The 12898-nt window shown below is 38.4% G+C and overlaps 2 long non-coding RNA genes across 2 annotated transcripts; both read right to left on the bottom strand.

The window, feature by feature from the left end:
- Positions 1-2761: 2761 nt before the first annotated feature.
- On the bottom strand, positions 2762-5288 carry LOC135690334 (uncharacterized). Its single transcript, XR_016143780.1, has 3 exons — positions 4861-5288; positions 3471-3590; positions 2762-2930 (listed from the first exon to the last, which is right to left on the bottom strand). It is a non-coding gene; the product is annotated as an uncharacterized LOC135690334 (long non-coding RNA).
- A 665-nt stretch (positions 5289-5953) lies between these two features.
- On the bottom strand, positions 5954-9728 carry LOC135690223 (uncharacterized). Its single transcript, XR_016143782.1, has 4 exons — positions 9503-9728; positions 7191-7282; positions 6693-6720; positions 5954-6107 (listed from the first exon to the last, which is right to left on the bottom strand). It is a non-coding gene; the product is annotated as an uncharacterized LOC135690223 (long non-coding RNA).
- Between the last annotated feature and the right edge of the window lie 3170 nt (positions 9729-12898).

The following is a 12898-nucleotide window of genomic DNA, read 5'->3' as shown; positions in this document are numbered from 1 at the left end:
TATATACATCATTTAAATATATACAAGTTAACTAATCAAAATCGAATATACAGAACAAATAAACAAAATTAATATTTTCTAAATAATACAATTAAGTTGGTAGGCAAGCACAAGCACTACATTTGCAGTTGGGACCGTCCCATTTTTTTATTAAAACCTTAAAACTTTTCAGATTATCTGCCGATTTTAATTCATTCGGTAGGCCATTCCAAATCTGTGGCCCAATGGACTTGAGACTCTTGGACCCGAAGGTTGTTAACCCGAAACTTTTACCATCAACTCAACAAAAAATCAAGAGCAAGTCGAGTAAAAAGTCGACAGCGTTTGAACATTGTTATAATCTTAATTGAAAGTATATCGGGTGTGGCGATGGTTGTGGTCTTTGATGGGGTTTCTAGCAGCTTCCTACATCACAATCCCCTTCTTGACTTTCTAGGTCGGCAACCCTAGAGTGAGTGGTGAGGGGAAGGTACAGATATGATGTACATTCATTTAGCTAATATTTCGTTGTTTGCCTTTTCAGCTGTTTCGAGGATCATGGTTTGTATCCGTTGCCGACTCAATAATAAAAAAGGGAAAACAAACTTACGTAAGCGCTTTGCTTCTTCGCTCGCAACATTTGATGCAATGCCGCTACTTCTATTTCTTCTTCTTACTGCTCTTTTCAGAAAACAGTGCCCTTGTTCAACGATCAACAGTAGGACTAGAAGGAACACCACAAACCTCTTCATGTTGTTAAGACCTTGCTACAGAATGAACTGCCAATGGCGATTAAGTTTGCCTGCCACGAAGCGATTAAGCTTTATTTTATTTATCGCAAATGAAAAACGATAAAGATAGAGCGAGAATTGATTGAGAGAAATCTAACTGGGGCATTTTTCTTAACGACGAATTGTACAGGCAGTATACCGTCAAACAACAGGGTACATCCCCAATAGACTTATGCCTTGAAACAAACTGAATGGCGCGGTGCAATATGCTGGACAATTTTTATGTCCCAACGGTATAGATACAAAGAAAATTGATTGAAAGGAAAATCTCTGGAGTATTTTTAATAACGAGGTATTGTACAAGCAGTATACCGCCAAACAACAGGGTACATCCCCAATAGACTTGTGTAATTGCAATGCCTTGAAACCGACTGAATGGCGCGGTGCAAAATGATGGACAATTTGATGTCCCAACGGATGAGCAGTATATGTTTTCATTTAAAAAAAGCAAAGAAACATTGTGTAATTGCACTACCTTGGCACCGGTTGAATGGCAAAGGTGCAAAATGTTGGCCATTTCATGTCCCAAAGAAAGAGACAAAACAACGAAGAACGTGAATTCCACTGCCTGTTGTGTCCAAAAGAAGTTTTAGGCGCATTTTCAATGTTGACATTATCATTTATGCTGAATGTCTCTTTGACCATATTTCAAAGTTAGTTTCCTTCTCAAGCAAATTATATTTGATAGCAAATTTCAAAGTTAGTTTCCTTCTCAAGAAAGCTCTTCACAGCAAAATCAGAAGGCATTTCGAAAATTTCGTTTTTTGTTGTATTCAATGATGTGCCTAGACAATTTAGCTTGGGGTGGGGGGGGGGGGGCGTTCAGAAAAGATATGACCAACTACCCTCTTTTGACCAACTATTTTCCCTTAAAAAATGTATTAAAAATGAAATGGATTATCATATACACTCTTATAATAACAAAGTTAGGGGAAATAATGGCGTGAAAGTATAAAAAAATTATGTTTGTAATATTGATTAAAATATTGGAAAACATCCAGACCTATCATCAGTGAAACTGATAATTAACCAGCGAAAAATAATTTCCGTGTAATGAAGTGATGTATGTTTTATTGTAGTGTGTTTAGAAATGTCATGTGACGAGCACTGCATTTTCTTCGATCGAATTCTAATGTTCGATTTTATATATGTCTTCTATGATTAGAACATAGTAACCAAGTTAAAAATAAGGGCATCTTTAAGAGAATACTAGGCAAAGTTACTCGCAGAATGGTAGGTTACATTTCTTTCCCCTTTTCCTAAAACTTTTTATTTCGCTCTGCAAAATAGAGGCAGCCCTTCCTGGTTTCGCTGGCCCTGCGCAATAGTAAGTTAAGAGTTTGAATTTTTCAATCGACTGCATCTTATAGCCGTTAGTTATGGCAAGTTGATAAGAAGGTAGAGTAAGACTAACCATGACCAACAAAATAAATGAATTACGAGTTGACGTTTGGTCAAACTTCCTAATTAATCCTAAGGTCCCGGCTGCATGACCAACTTTCTTGCAGTTTTGCAGACATTGGTGACGCTTAGGCTGAGGTATTCCCACAAAAGCACAGGCACTTTCTTCATCAAATCTCTGCAATTCGGTCTTGGCTCACAATGAACACTGATTCAATGACCGAGATAATTTTTGTTTGAGGGGGGGGGGGGGGGGGCAGCTCTGAGACGGCAGCCATATTTTATAAAGTAGAAGTATTTTGAATATACAAAGGCCCCCCACCCCCCAACGGTCTCGCCGGAATCTCGGTCCTTCAACTGATTTAGAGGTATTCCTTGATGCTCCTACGTGTGGTCAAAATGAAGAAATTCTGAAACGTGACGTCATCACTTAAGAATTCTATCGAAATCAATAGAATGTGGCAAATTGAATGTATCAAGTTAAAATAAGTCAAGAACTAAGATAGTCTGTTTAAAACCCCTTTATTTACTTCCCCTTTTGCATCCTGATTCTCGGTGAAACAGATCTACGCATTTTGTGGAAAAATTCTGAAAAACATCAACGAATCTTTGCAACAATTGGTTATAAATAGAAAAGCCTACCCAAATACAGAAATGGATAAAATTGCCTAAGCTATGAAATTGAATATAATAGAAGATATAAGTTCACTTTGTTGAAGGCTCGCTTCGTCGTGTCATCAAGATTTTGTTTATAGGGATCTGAAAAGATATTGCAAAAAGTAGAAAAAGATGGTAAATCAATTCTCTTGTAACTAATTCAAATTGTCCTAATTTGTCTTTTTCTGATGTTGTGCAGTTTCATTTGTAGGAGTTCGTACGATATCGTATTGCATCGTATCGTATCGTATCGTATCGTGTCGTATCGTGTCGTGTCGTGTCATGTCGTGTCGTGTCGTGTCGTGTCGTGTCGTGTCGTATCGTATCGTATCGTATCGTATCGTATCGTGTCGTGTCGTGTCGTATCGTATCGTATCGTATCGTATCGTATTGTATCGTGTCGTGTCGTGTCGTATCGATCGTACTGTATTGCATTGTATTCCAGTAAATTGTATTGAAGTTGCAAATAACAAATTTGAAAATGGCTTTGAAAAAATCAAACATTTTATATCATATTGGCTAGAAGCTTTTTCGTCTGATTTTCCTCAGAGCACAAAACATCAGAATAAGTGTCCGAATGAACTTGATGGAAAACATTTACAGTCTAGATAGAAGATATATCAACTAAAAACTAAAACTTACCAGTGGTTCAATTTTCATAAGATGAGACCTTATCGCTTGGCCTTCCTTCAGAATCCTGAACGTATTCGGGATCCTCAAAGTTTTGATCTTCGTCAAGCGATTCATCTTCTACCTGTTCATCTGTAAAAGGGAAATTTAAGATTGGTTATTAAATTTTTATTGACAAGGAACCACTTTTAATAACATGGGCTCAACTGAACCAGTAGGGGGTTCCTCCCGGGGGTTACAGGGAAGCTGCCATTTTCAGGGTACATTGGAACACTGAGAGCAAGAATGGCTAATTGCTTAGATTTGCAGACTATAGAACGAAGGGTCTGGGGATCGAGTCCCTTACACGACGAAACTTTACTCAGAGCGAGGAGAGTCGCTTGCTCTCTGTAATTTAGGCATAGGAATCACGAGGTGTGGTCAAATCGAGAGGAAGGACCAGGACACTGCTCGATAAGCATAGCTTTTCGGTGTTCTAGATGCCAATTTTGGTTGCTAGGTAGAAACACAGATACAAATTGGGTCATCTTGTAATTTAATTGGGGATACAGATAATAGATTTTGGCATGGTACATGGCAAAAATAACCCAACTCGAATTCTTTTTAAAGTGCCTTTGACATAAAATGTCTTTTTTATTGGCATGGCAACTTTTTTCTTATAAATTCTGATGACTTTGCTAAAGGTTCACCTCATTTTTAAAAGCTTTTAGATTACTTCAATTGAGGCTTTTACTAGTTAACGTGGATTAGTGTTGCGTATTGCATTAGTCTTTGACATGCACTACTAGAGTCCGTTAAAAGGGGCCCCGTCTCAGTTTTTGCTTAGGACCCCTGATGCCTCTGTTACGCTACTCGCCTTATTCTACAGTAATTTCCTCCATTTTGAATGTGTTGTCGAAAGAAATAGCATAACAAATGCACCCAATTGCTTTCATTTGGTTCCTAACCGCACATTAGTGATGTTTTCCAACCGCGCAATGAAGGCAGTTTTATCTCACTATTCCATTCGCATAAACACAGTGCCAATTTCACAAGGGCACAGTGCTGCCCCCGCTGTTTCCGTAGAGTCAGTGCAGGGCGGCAGCTGTCCCCACTGCCCCCATGCTTCCAGCGCCCCTGGTTGTAGGCTCTCAGACCTTTCCTTAACAAACCTACAGTAGGCAACATGTTATGGTAGATGTCATATTGGAGGGAGAGCGCTCTCTGATCCTGTGCGATCCGCAATTCGCTAATACAGTAAAAAACCTTTTGAAATGCCTGACAAGAGGTTCGGCAGCATAATATGCCAAATGTCATTCTGGTGGGAAAGCTTTTCGTGACCATATGCGACTTGCAATTCGCTAATACAGTAAAAAAACTCCTTGAAATGTCTGACAAGAAGTTGCTCGAATAATCCACTCACGTGCATCGGCTGATTCTTCCCTTCGAGCATTTGCTCTGTCCCTTTCCAAAGTCATAGGTGCTTCGCCATTGGATCTTTCTATTTCTGTTCCACTTCTTCTTCTTCTTCTCCAACACTCTCCATGGTCAACGATGAGCATGGCGAGAAGCAGGAACATCACAAAACTCTTCATCCTGCCTAAATTGCCTTTTCTTGCTTCAAACTGGAATGCGATATGTAAAATTCTATGGTGAAATGCTGTCCTTTATATGTCTAACATACAGAGACAAAAGGACAAAGGATGGTAGCATAGTTAATTGAATTATTCTATTAACTATGATGGAGGTAGGTCTGTGCAATAAACCTGCTTTTTGCTTCGAGACATTCATTTGAGCTAGGCCCTTGGGAAATGCCACGCTAAAACGCGATTCTTACACACATTGAGCGGAATGTGAAGGTTTTCTCTGAATATTAGAATATTATTCAGGGGGAGTGGAGTGGAGGGGCCATGCCCCCCACTTTTTTGGTAAGCAAAAATCAGGCCCGTCTGAGCCTGGGGGCTGGGGGGCTGGAGCCCCCCTAATAATTGTCAAACTGTAGAATGTTTCCTTTATAACAGTGTACTGAATGAGAAAGAAAATTTCGGGCAGCCCCCCCCCCCTCATATGAAATTAGTTCCAACGGCATTGAAAAGACTCACAAAGAGGCCCTGTTTCGAAGCACTAAGCGTCAAGTTCGATTAATAGCACTTGGCCCCTCCACTTTGAAACCCGTGGCGTGGGCCCTGCCATGGTGACAATCTCTTGAATTCTTGGCGCACTATAAACGGGTTTTGTAAACCAATCACATCACAGCCAGCATTCGCCAGCAAATAAAACAAATTTTGCTGTACAATGCCATGCCAATTTCCGGTATAATGTAAGATACTTGGAACACTGGAAACTTGCATTCTATTTTTCACATTAAAACCAACAGAATATAGCAAATCAATTAAAACAATAGAACCAAGATCGTCCATTTAAAACCCTTTTATTTACTTGCCCTTTTGCATCCCGATTCTCGGTGGAACAGATCTATGCATATTGCAGAAAATTTCAGAAAAAAAACCAATGAATCTTTGTAACAAATGGTTATAGAGAGTCAAGCATACCCGAATACAGAAATGGACAAAATTGGCTAAGCTATGAAATTGAATATAATAGAAGATATAAGTTCACTTTTGTTGAAAGCTCGCTTCGTCGTGTCATCAAGATTTTGTTTATAGGGATCTGAAAAGATATTTGAAAAATTAGAAAAAGATGGTAAATCAATTCTCTTGTAACTAATTCAAATTGTCCTAATTTGTTTTTTTCTGATGTTGTGCAGTTTCGTTTATAGGAGTTCGTACGATATCGTATTGTATCGTATCGTATCGTATCGTATCGTATCGTATTGTATCGTATCGTATCGTATCGTATCGTATCGTATCGTATCGTATCGTATCGTATCGTATCGTATCGTATCGTATCGTATCGTATCGTATCGTATCGTATCGTATCGTATCGTATCGTATCGTATCGTATCGTATCGTATTATATCGTATCGTATCGTATCGTATCGTATCAATCGTATTGTATTGTATTGTATTGTATTGTATTGTATTGTATTGTATTCCAGTAAATTGTATTGAAGTTGCAAATAACAAATTTGAAAATGGCTTTGAAATAAGCAAACATTTTATAACATATTGGCAAGGAGCTTTTTCGTCTGATTTTCCTTAGAGTACAAAACGTCAGAATAAGGGTCCGAAAGAACTTGATGGAAAACATGTACAGTCTAGATAGATAATATAAAAACTAAAAACTAAAACTTACCAGTGGTTCAATTTTCATAAGATGAGACCTTTTAGTGTACATCGGAACAGCGATCAATGTAAACACTAAATAAATCCATCCTCGACTATCGTGTCATTTCCAACCCAGCGTGTCTTATTTTACGTGCAGAGAACACGGAGCCAGTGAGAGAGACAGTGTGTTGCCTGTGTAACTCTGATGTGAACTGAACTGAACTTACATAAAAATTAACATGCTTATATACAGAAATGAATATCTAAAATTAACACGAATGATGTAAGGAAAACAAAGGATAGGAAGGGCTAGGCTAAGTGTGAATAGTTTAGGACTTGAGAATTAGGTAGATGTGTAGGGTTAATTAGGGCCTAAACAAAAGAGAGGAAATGTTGACATACTGATATGCTCGTAGAGTGTAGTGATGAGGTAGTGATGTGAAGAAATTACTGTAGGTAAAATAAACAAAGTAAAAATGGATGGCGATAGGTGAGGAAAAATTAGAATGAATGGAATCACTACAACCTTATCGCTTGGCCTTCCTTCAGAATCCTGAAAGTATTCGGGATCCTCAAAGTTTTGATCTTCGTCAAGCGATTCATCTTCTACCTGTTCATCTGTAAAAGGGAAATTTAAGGTTGGTTATTTTATTTTTATTGAAAAGGAATCATTTTTAATAACATGGGCTCAACTGAACCAGTAGGGAGTGCCTCCCGGGGGTTACAGAGAAGCTGCCATTTTCAGGGTACATTGGAAAACCGAGAGCAAGAATGGCTAATTGCTTAGATTTGCAGACTACATAACCAAGGGTCTGGGGTTCGAGTCCCTTACACAACGAAACTTAAATCAGAGTGAGGAGAGTCACCAGCTCTCTGTAATTGCAGGCGTAGGAATCACGAGGTGTGGTCAAACCGAGAGGAAGGACCAGGACACTGCTCGATAAGCATAGCTTCTCAATGTTCTAGAAGCTAATTTCGGTTTCTAGGTAGAAACACAGATACAAATTGGGTCATTTCGTAATTTAATTGGGGATCCAGATAATAGATTTTGGCATTGCACATCGCGAAAATCATCTGACTCGAATGATTCCTAAATGTTCTTTTTCTGTTTCTCTACACTCGATAAACCTCTTCAATACATATAAATACACTCGAATGGAGGGGGGGGGGGTATTTGGGGGAATGGTTCACCCCCCCAACCACGAAAGTAGGCCCTTTTCGTAGGGCAAAACTGATTTTTGCAGGGCAAATGTTTTTATTAACGGATCTGTTTTGTTGTTTTCTTATGTAACTGTAGCAAGAATGTAGGTTACGCTTGTAATTTGTCTACTCCAAAAGTAAAATGATACTACCAGTGACACGAAACAGACATTGCCAGCATGATCTTTTGCTGGATGGAATAAATTTCTACATTGATTCTGTTTTCCATTCACCTTAATTGTTACACCCATTTCTATGGTTACACCCTTGGTTGATATATCTGTCTTATTTAAAAACCATACTAAAAAGACAAGCACCGCTTGCCAGAAAACTAAGACACTGTAAACGGGACTAACCGACGTTTCGATCAAAATTTGATGAAATCGTTTTGCATATTTGGGTCTACATTTGCCTTGACTGTAACCAGATAAGTGACTTTAAGAAGGGAGTCGAATATATACTGTTTTTATATCTTATTTTGTGGATGATATAGGGTGTATTGTATAAATTCCTGTAGGTTTTCAATCTTGTGTTTGCCAGATGAAGATTATGTCATCGATAAATCTTTTCCAAAATATTCGACTTCGCCCAATCGTGGCATTGCTCAAGATATGCTGTTCCTTTGTTGTCATGTATATGTCAGCATAATTTGAGACAAAGGGTTTCCCCATTACGGTGCATTTAATAAAATAAAATTGACCATTACACTCTTCTTCATAAGAGCCAGTAAATTGAAGTTCAGGCTGGTTGTTCCTGATTTTTTCAAAAATCTGAGGCTGGATTGTTCTTAATTTTTTCCTAAATTAAGAGGGTGTAAGCAGTGCGATTGCTAGCTTTTCGCTCTAGGGAGGTGTCCAGGCCTCATTTGCCAACAACGTGAGTGAGACAATCTTCATTTGCTATTTGAATATTCACTGAAGAAGCATCCGAAGAATGCAAAAAACTCTTCGTTTTTGAGATGAAAAATTGTTCAAAGTTACATTTCACATTTCACAAAGGATTGGTCCTTTTTTCTTTACCAATCAGCGACCGCAAATAACCTCTGTTTTCCTAAATAATTCCTCCTTTCCCGTGCTAGGTGTTTGCTGTATGCTCTCAGACCTTTCCTTAACAAACCTACAGTAGTGTGTGTTGCAGACATAAATAGGAAACCCAGATAAGCAATATGTTATGGTAGATGTCATATTGGCGGGAGAGCGCTCCCTGACTCTGTGAAACCCGCAATTCGCTAATTGTTCGGGAGATGAATCATGTACGTCTTCCAGACATGCACTAGCCCCCGTTTCAGGGTCATTGCACATGCGCATTATCACTTGAAGCTCTGGCGGGAAGTTGTGAGTTCCCAGACAAAACAGCTATGCGATACTGTTATTAATGCGCGTGTGCTATGACCCTGCGACAATGATTGGTTTAAGACGCTATTGTTTCGAAACAAAGGATTGAAGGTTTCGTCTCCCAAACAACTAATACAGTAAAAAAACTCCTTGAAATGTCTGACAAGAGGTTAGGCAACATGTTATGCTAGATGTCATGTTGGCGGGAAAGCTTTTCCTGACTCTATGCGACTTGCAATTCGCTAATACAGTAAAAAAACTCCTTGAAATGTCTGACAAGAGGTTACTCGAATAATCCACTCCCGTGCATCGGCTGATTCTTCCCTTCGAGCGTTTGCTCTGTCCCTTTCCAAAGTCAAAGGTGCATCGCCATTGGATCTTCCTGTTTCTGCTACTCTTCTTCTTCTTCTTCTTCTCCAACACTCTCCATGGTCAACGATGAGCATGACGAGAAGCAGGAACATCACAAAACTCTTCACCCTGCCTAAATTGCCTTTTCTTGCTTCAAACTGGAGTGCGATTTGTAAAATGCTGTCCTCTATTTCCTCAAATACAAAAGGACAAAGGACAACTTTAATGGATGATAGGTAGATCAATGCAATGAACCTGCTTTTTGAACTGAATTGGGAAATCAATCATATGGAAAAAATATCAATTTATCAGCATATATATATATATATGAAACACTCTATTTGAAAGAGAATAAACGGTATAGAATGCTGATACACGCCCCTTTAATGCGGGTACAGTACTTAAATAGCATACTGGCTTCCAGATCTCGTTCGGCACAAGGCTGTGGGACAACGCCCAGTACAGCAAGACGGCGGTTGGTATAACACCAATTTTTCTTAGTTTTCTGACAGACTGAGCTTGTTATTTGTATGGTTTTAAACAAAAATTGCAGCAAATGATCAGCTTGAGTAAAGTCAATCAAATAAAAAAATATTGAGGAAAATCGGTTAATCAATGAAGTTATATATAAAAGCAGATAGCAGTTTGGTTAGCAAGGTAGAATTTCGTTTTCGTCCAATTAGATGCTTTGTTACCCTGGGTATCAGACTCACTATGTATAAAATAGAATAGAGTCTGGTCTATTGCGTCCCATATTTATTAGTGAGTCTGGTACCCAGGGTAATGCTTTGTTTACAATTATCTTTTAGCCAATCAGAGCTTGCCAATTTTGCCTGGTTTGATTACAACTTTCTCGAAATCACCCCTAGTTGTGGAGAAAAAGCAATACTTGAATTTTTGTTTGCCAAGAAAATATACTTGAGATGAAATAAACCAAAGTTAAAAATTTTAAATGTTCATAAAATTTACTAAATAGTTACTACTGCTTTTGAGCGAATTCCTGGTGATATTCCAAAAATTGCAGGCCAATCTTATTGCATCTCACGGGGGGCTTAGGCCCATTTTTCAGGCTGGCCAAAAAGCTTGGCCTAAAGTGACAGGTTTAGAAATATTGGCCCTCTGTTCAATTTTACAATGGTATGGTCCTTTTCAAGTTTTTTTTCTTCAGCCTTAACTGACCAGTTCACGTTGCTAAAACCCCCTTTAAGTGGTTTTACAACTACCTCAACGAGATTACAAGATTTCTACTGTGATTTACCCCTTCAAATTGCCCAAGTAAGCATTTTAATAGCGGAGCAGACATATACAAAGTTGACATGAGGAGGATGCTAAGAAGCAGGCACAAAGCAGCTTAGGGGAAGGGGCGGGGTTGTGCGGGGACTATTACCCGCACTATATAACTTTTGAAATTAATCAATTTAGTGTAAACGTCACATGTATTTTAAATCTTGCTGTGCTCATCCTCGATGCTCTTATTTTTGGTTAATTTAATGGCTCAAGTTCTATTAATGTTGTATCTATTTCAACATCCACTACATTAACATACATGATCAATACAGTTCTTAAGTGTGATGTCATTAAAAAAACAATTTTTAGAATTTTAGAATTTTGACCACATAACATGAAATAACATCGTAAAATACTCACATACATGCAAAATCAGCTAGATTTGTCAAAACAGGGTGAGCAATAGCCAAAAGAAGATTTGAAGTTTGCTAACGGATTACTGTTATTCTGGCCTGGTTCCTAAAGTTATGAACCAAGATCAAATTACAGAGGTTTGATAAGGCAAGAGCCTTTGCTCATCTGGACATATCTCAACCAATTCGTAATACATTTAACTGATTTTGCAGATTTAGAGGTAGTTCATGATTCTCTTTCAGGTTATGGGAAAACATTTCAAAAATTATAAAAATAGATTTTTATGACGTCATCACTTGACAACTCTATTGTTTCTAACACTTTCTTCAAGTGCTCACCCTTACCAAGTCTTTTTGCCAAACTCACGAACGCCACCCAATATCTCATCTTCCACACGAGATCTTAAAAATTTTCAAGCTTCCCATACTCTTAGAACCTATCTTTATTTAAAACAAAAATAAGCTTGATCTTTGCGCTCTATCTCTAAATTCAGGCTAACTGTTCTTAATTTTTTTCGAAAATCTGAGGCTGGATTGTTTTTATCTTATTCCTAAACTAATAGGGTGTAAGCAGTGCGATTTCTAGCTCCTCGTTCTGGGGAGGTGTCCAGGCCTCTCTTGCCAATAAAATGCGTGTGACAACCTTTATTGACAGCCAAGTTTGAAAATTCACCGAAAGAGCCCCCACACATGGCTAAAAATCCTCGTTATTAAGATAAAACGTTGTTCAAAGTTACATTTTACAGTAGCTCAGCCTCAGCTTGTTCTTAATTTATTCTCGACTTTTGACCAATTTTGAGGCTCGTGTTCTTATAAAATTGTTCTTATAAAAAAAGAGTGTATTTCATTACTGTAAATTTCTTAGGGGAATGGGGGGGAGGGGGGCAATAAGAGGTGATCGTTAAAGTAAACACGTTCTGAAGTGCACACGTTAATCGTGGCATCGTTGAAATGGTGGCAACCTTGTGTAAATGATTACCAAATTTATCCGTGTAATTATGGGCGGTTCCCCTGGATGCTTTCTCAAAGTGAGCGTTTCTGAAGAGATAGAGCGTCTCTGGATCCGCCCCTGGCTAAGCCTCAGCCTGTTCTTAATTTGTTCTCACCTTTTGACCAATTTTGAGGCACGTGTTCTTACAAAATTGTTCTTTTAACAAGAAGAGTGTAAAGGATTTAGATACTCTTGAGCGTATGAGACCCCCTAGAACAATGGAAGCCACGGCCCTGCACAGCTGGATTACAATTACAGCAGGGGGAGCCGAAGAACTTTTTTAAGAAATGATTTTTGTCGATAAAAAAGACGTCACTCAATCTTTAATAGGTGTGGTCATAAGATAAATACGGTAGTCTTATACGCTGCTTTTATGCGTTTTTATTTCAAAATTAATGGCTCAACCTAATTACGTTACAATGGTTGCAAAAAGGTTACTTGTTTGGAAAGGTTTCTGTATTTGCACGGCAAAAACACGGAATACTTTACTGTACACTCTTTTTTTATAAGAACCAGTAAATTTGAGTTCAGGCTGATTGTTCTTAATTTTTCCGAAAATCTGAGGCTGGATTGTTGTTAATTTGTTCTTAAATTTATAGGGTATAAGCAGTGCGATTTCTAGCTTTTCGTTCTGGGGAGGTGTTCAGGCCTCTTTTGCCAACAAAGTGCGTAGTCACAAACTTAATTTGCCGCCATGTTTTAATATTCACCGAAAAAG

The sequence above is a fragment of the Rhopilema esculentum genome, chromosome 1 (genome assembly GCF_057945365.1).
Source record: "Rhopilema esculentum isolate cy_ngs chromosome 1, ASM5794536v1, whole genome shotgun sequence".
NCBI lineage: Eukaryota > Metazoa > Cnidaria > Scyphozoa > Rhizostomeae > Rhizostomatidae > Rhopilema > Rhopilema esculentum.
This window is presented reverse-complemented; position numbering and strand designations above follow the sequence as displayed.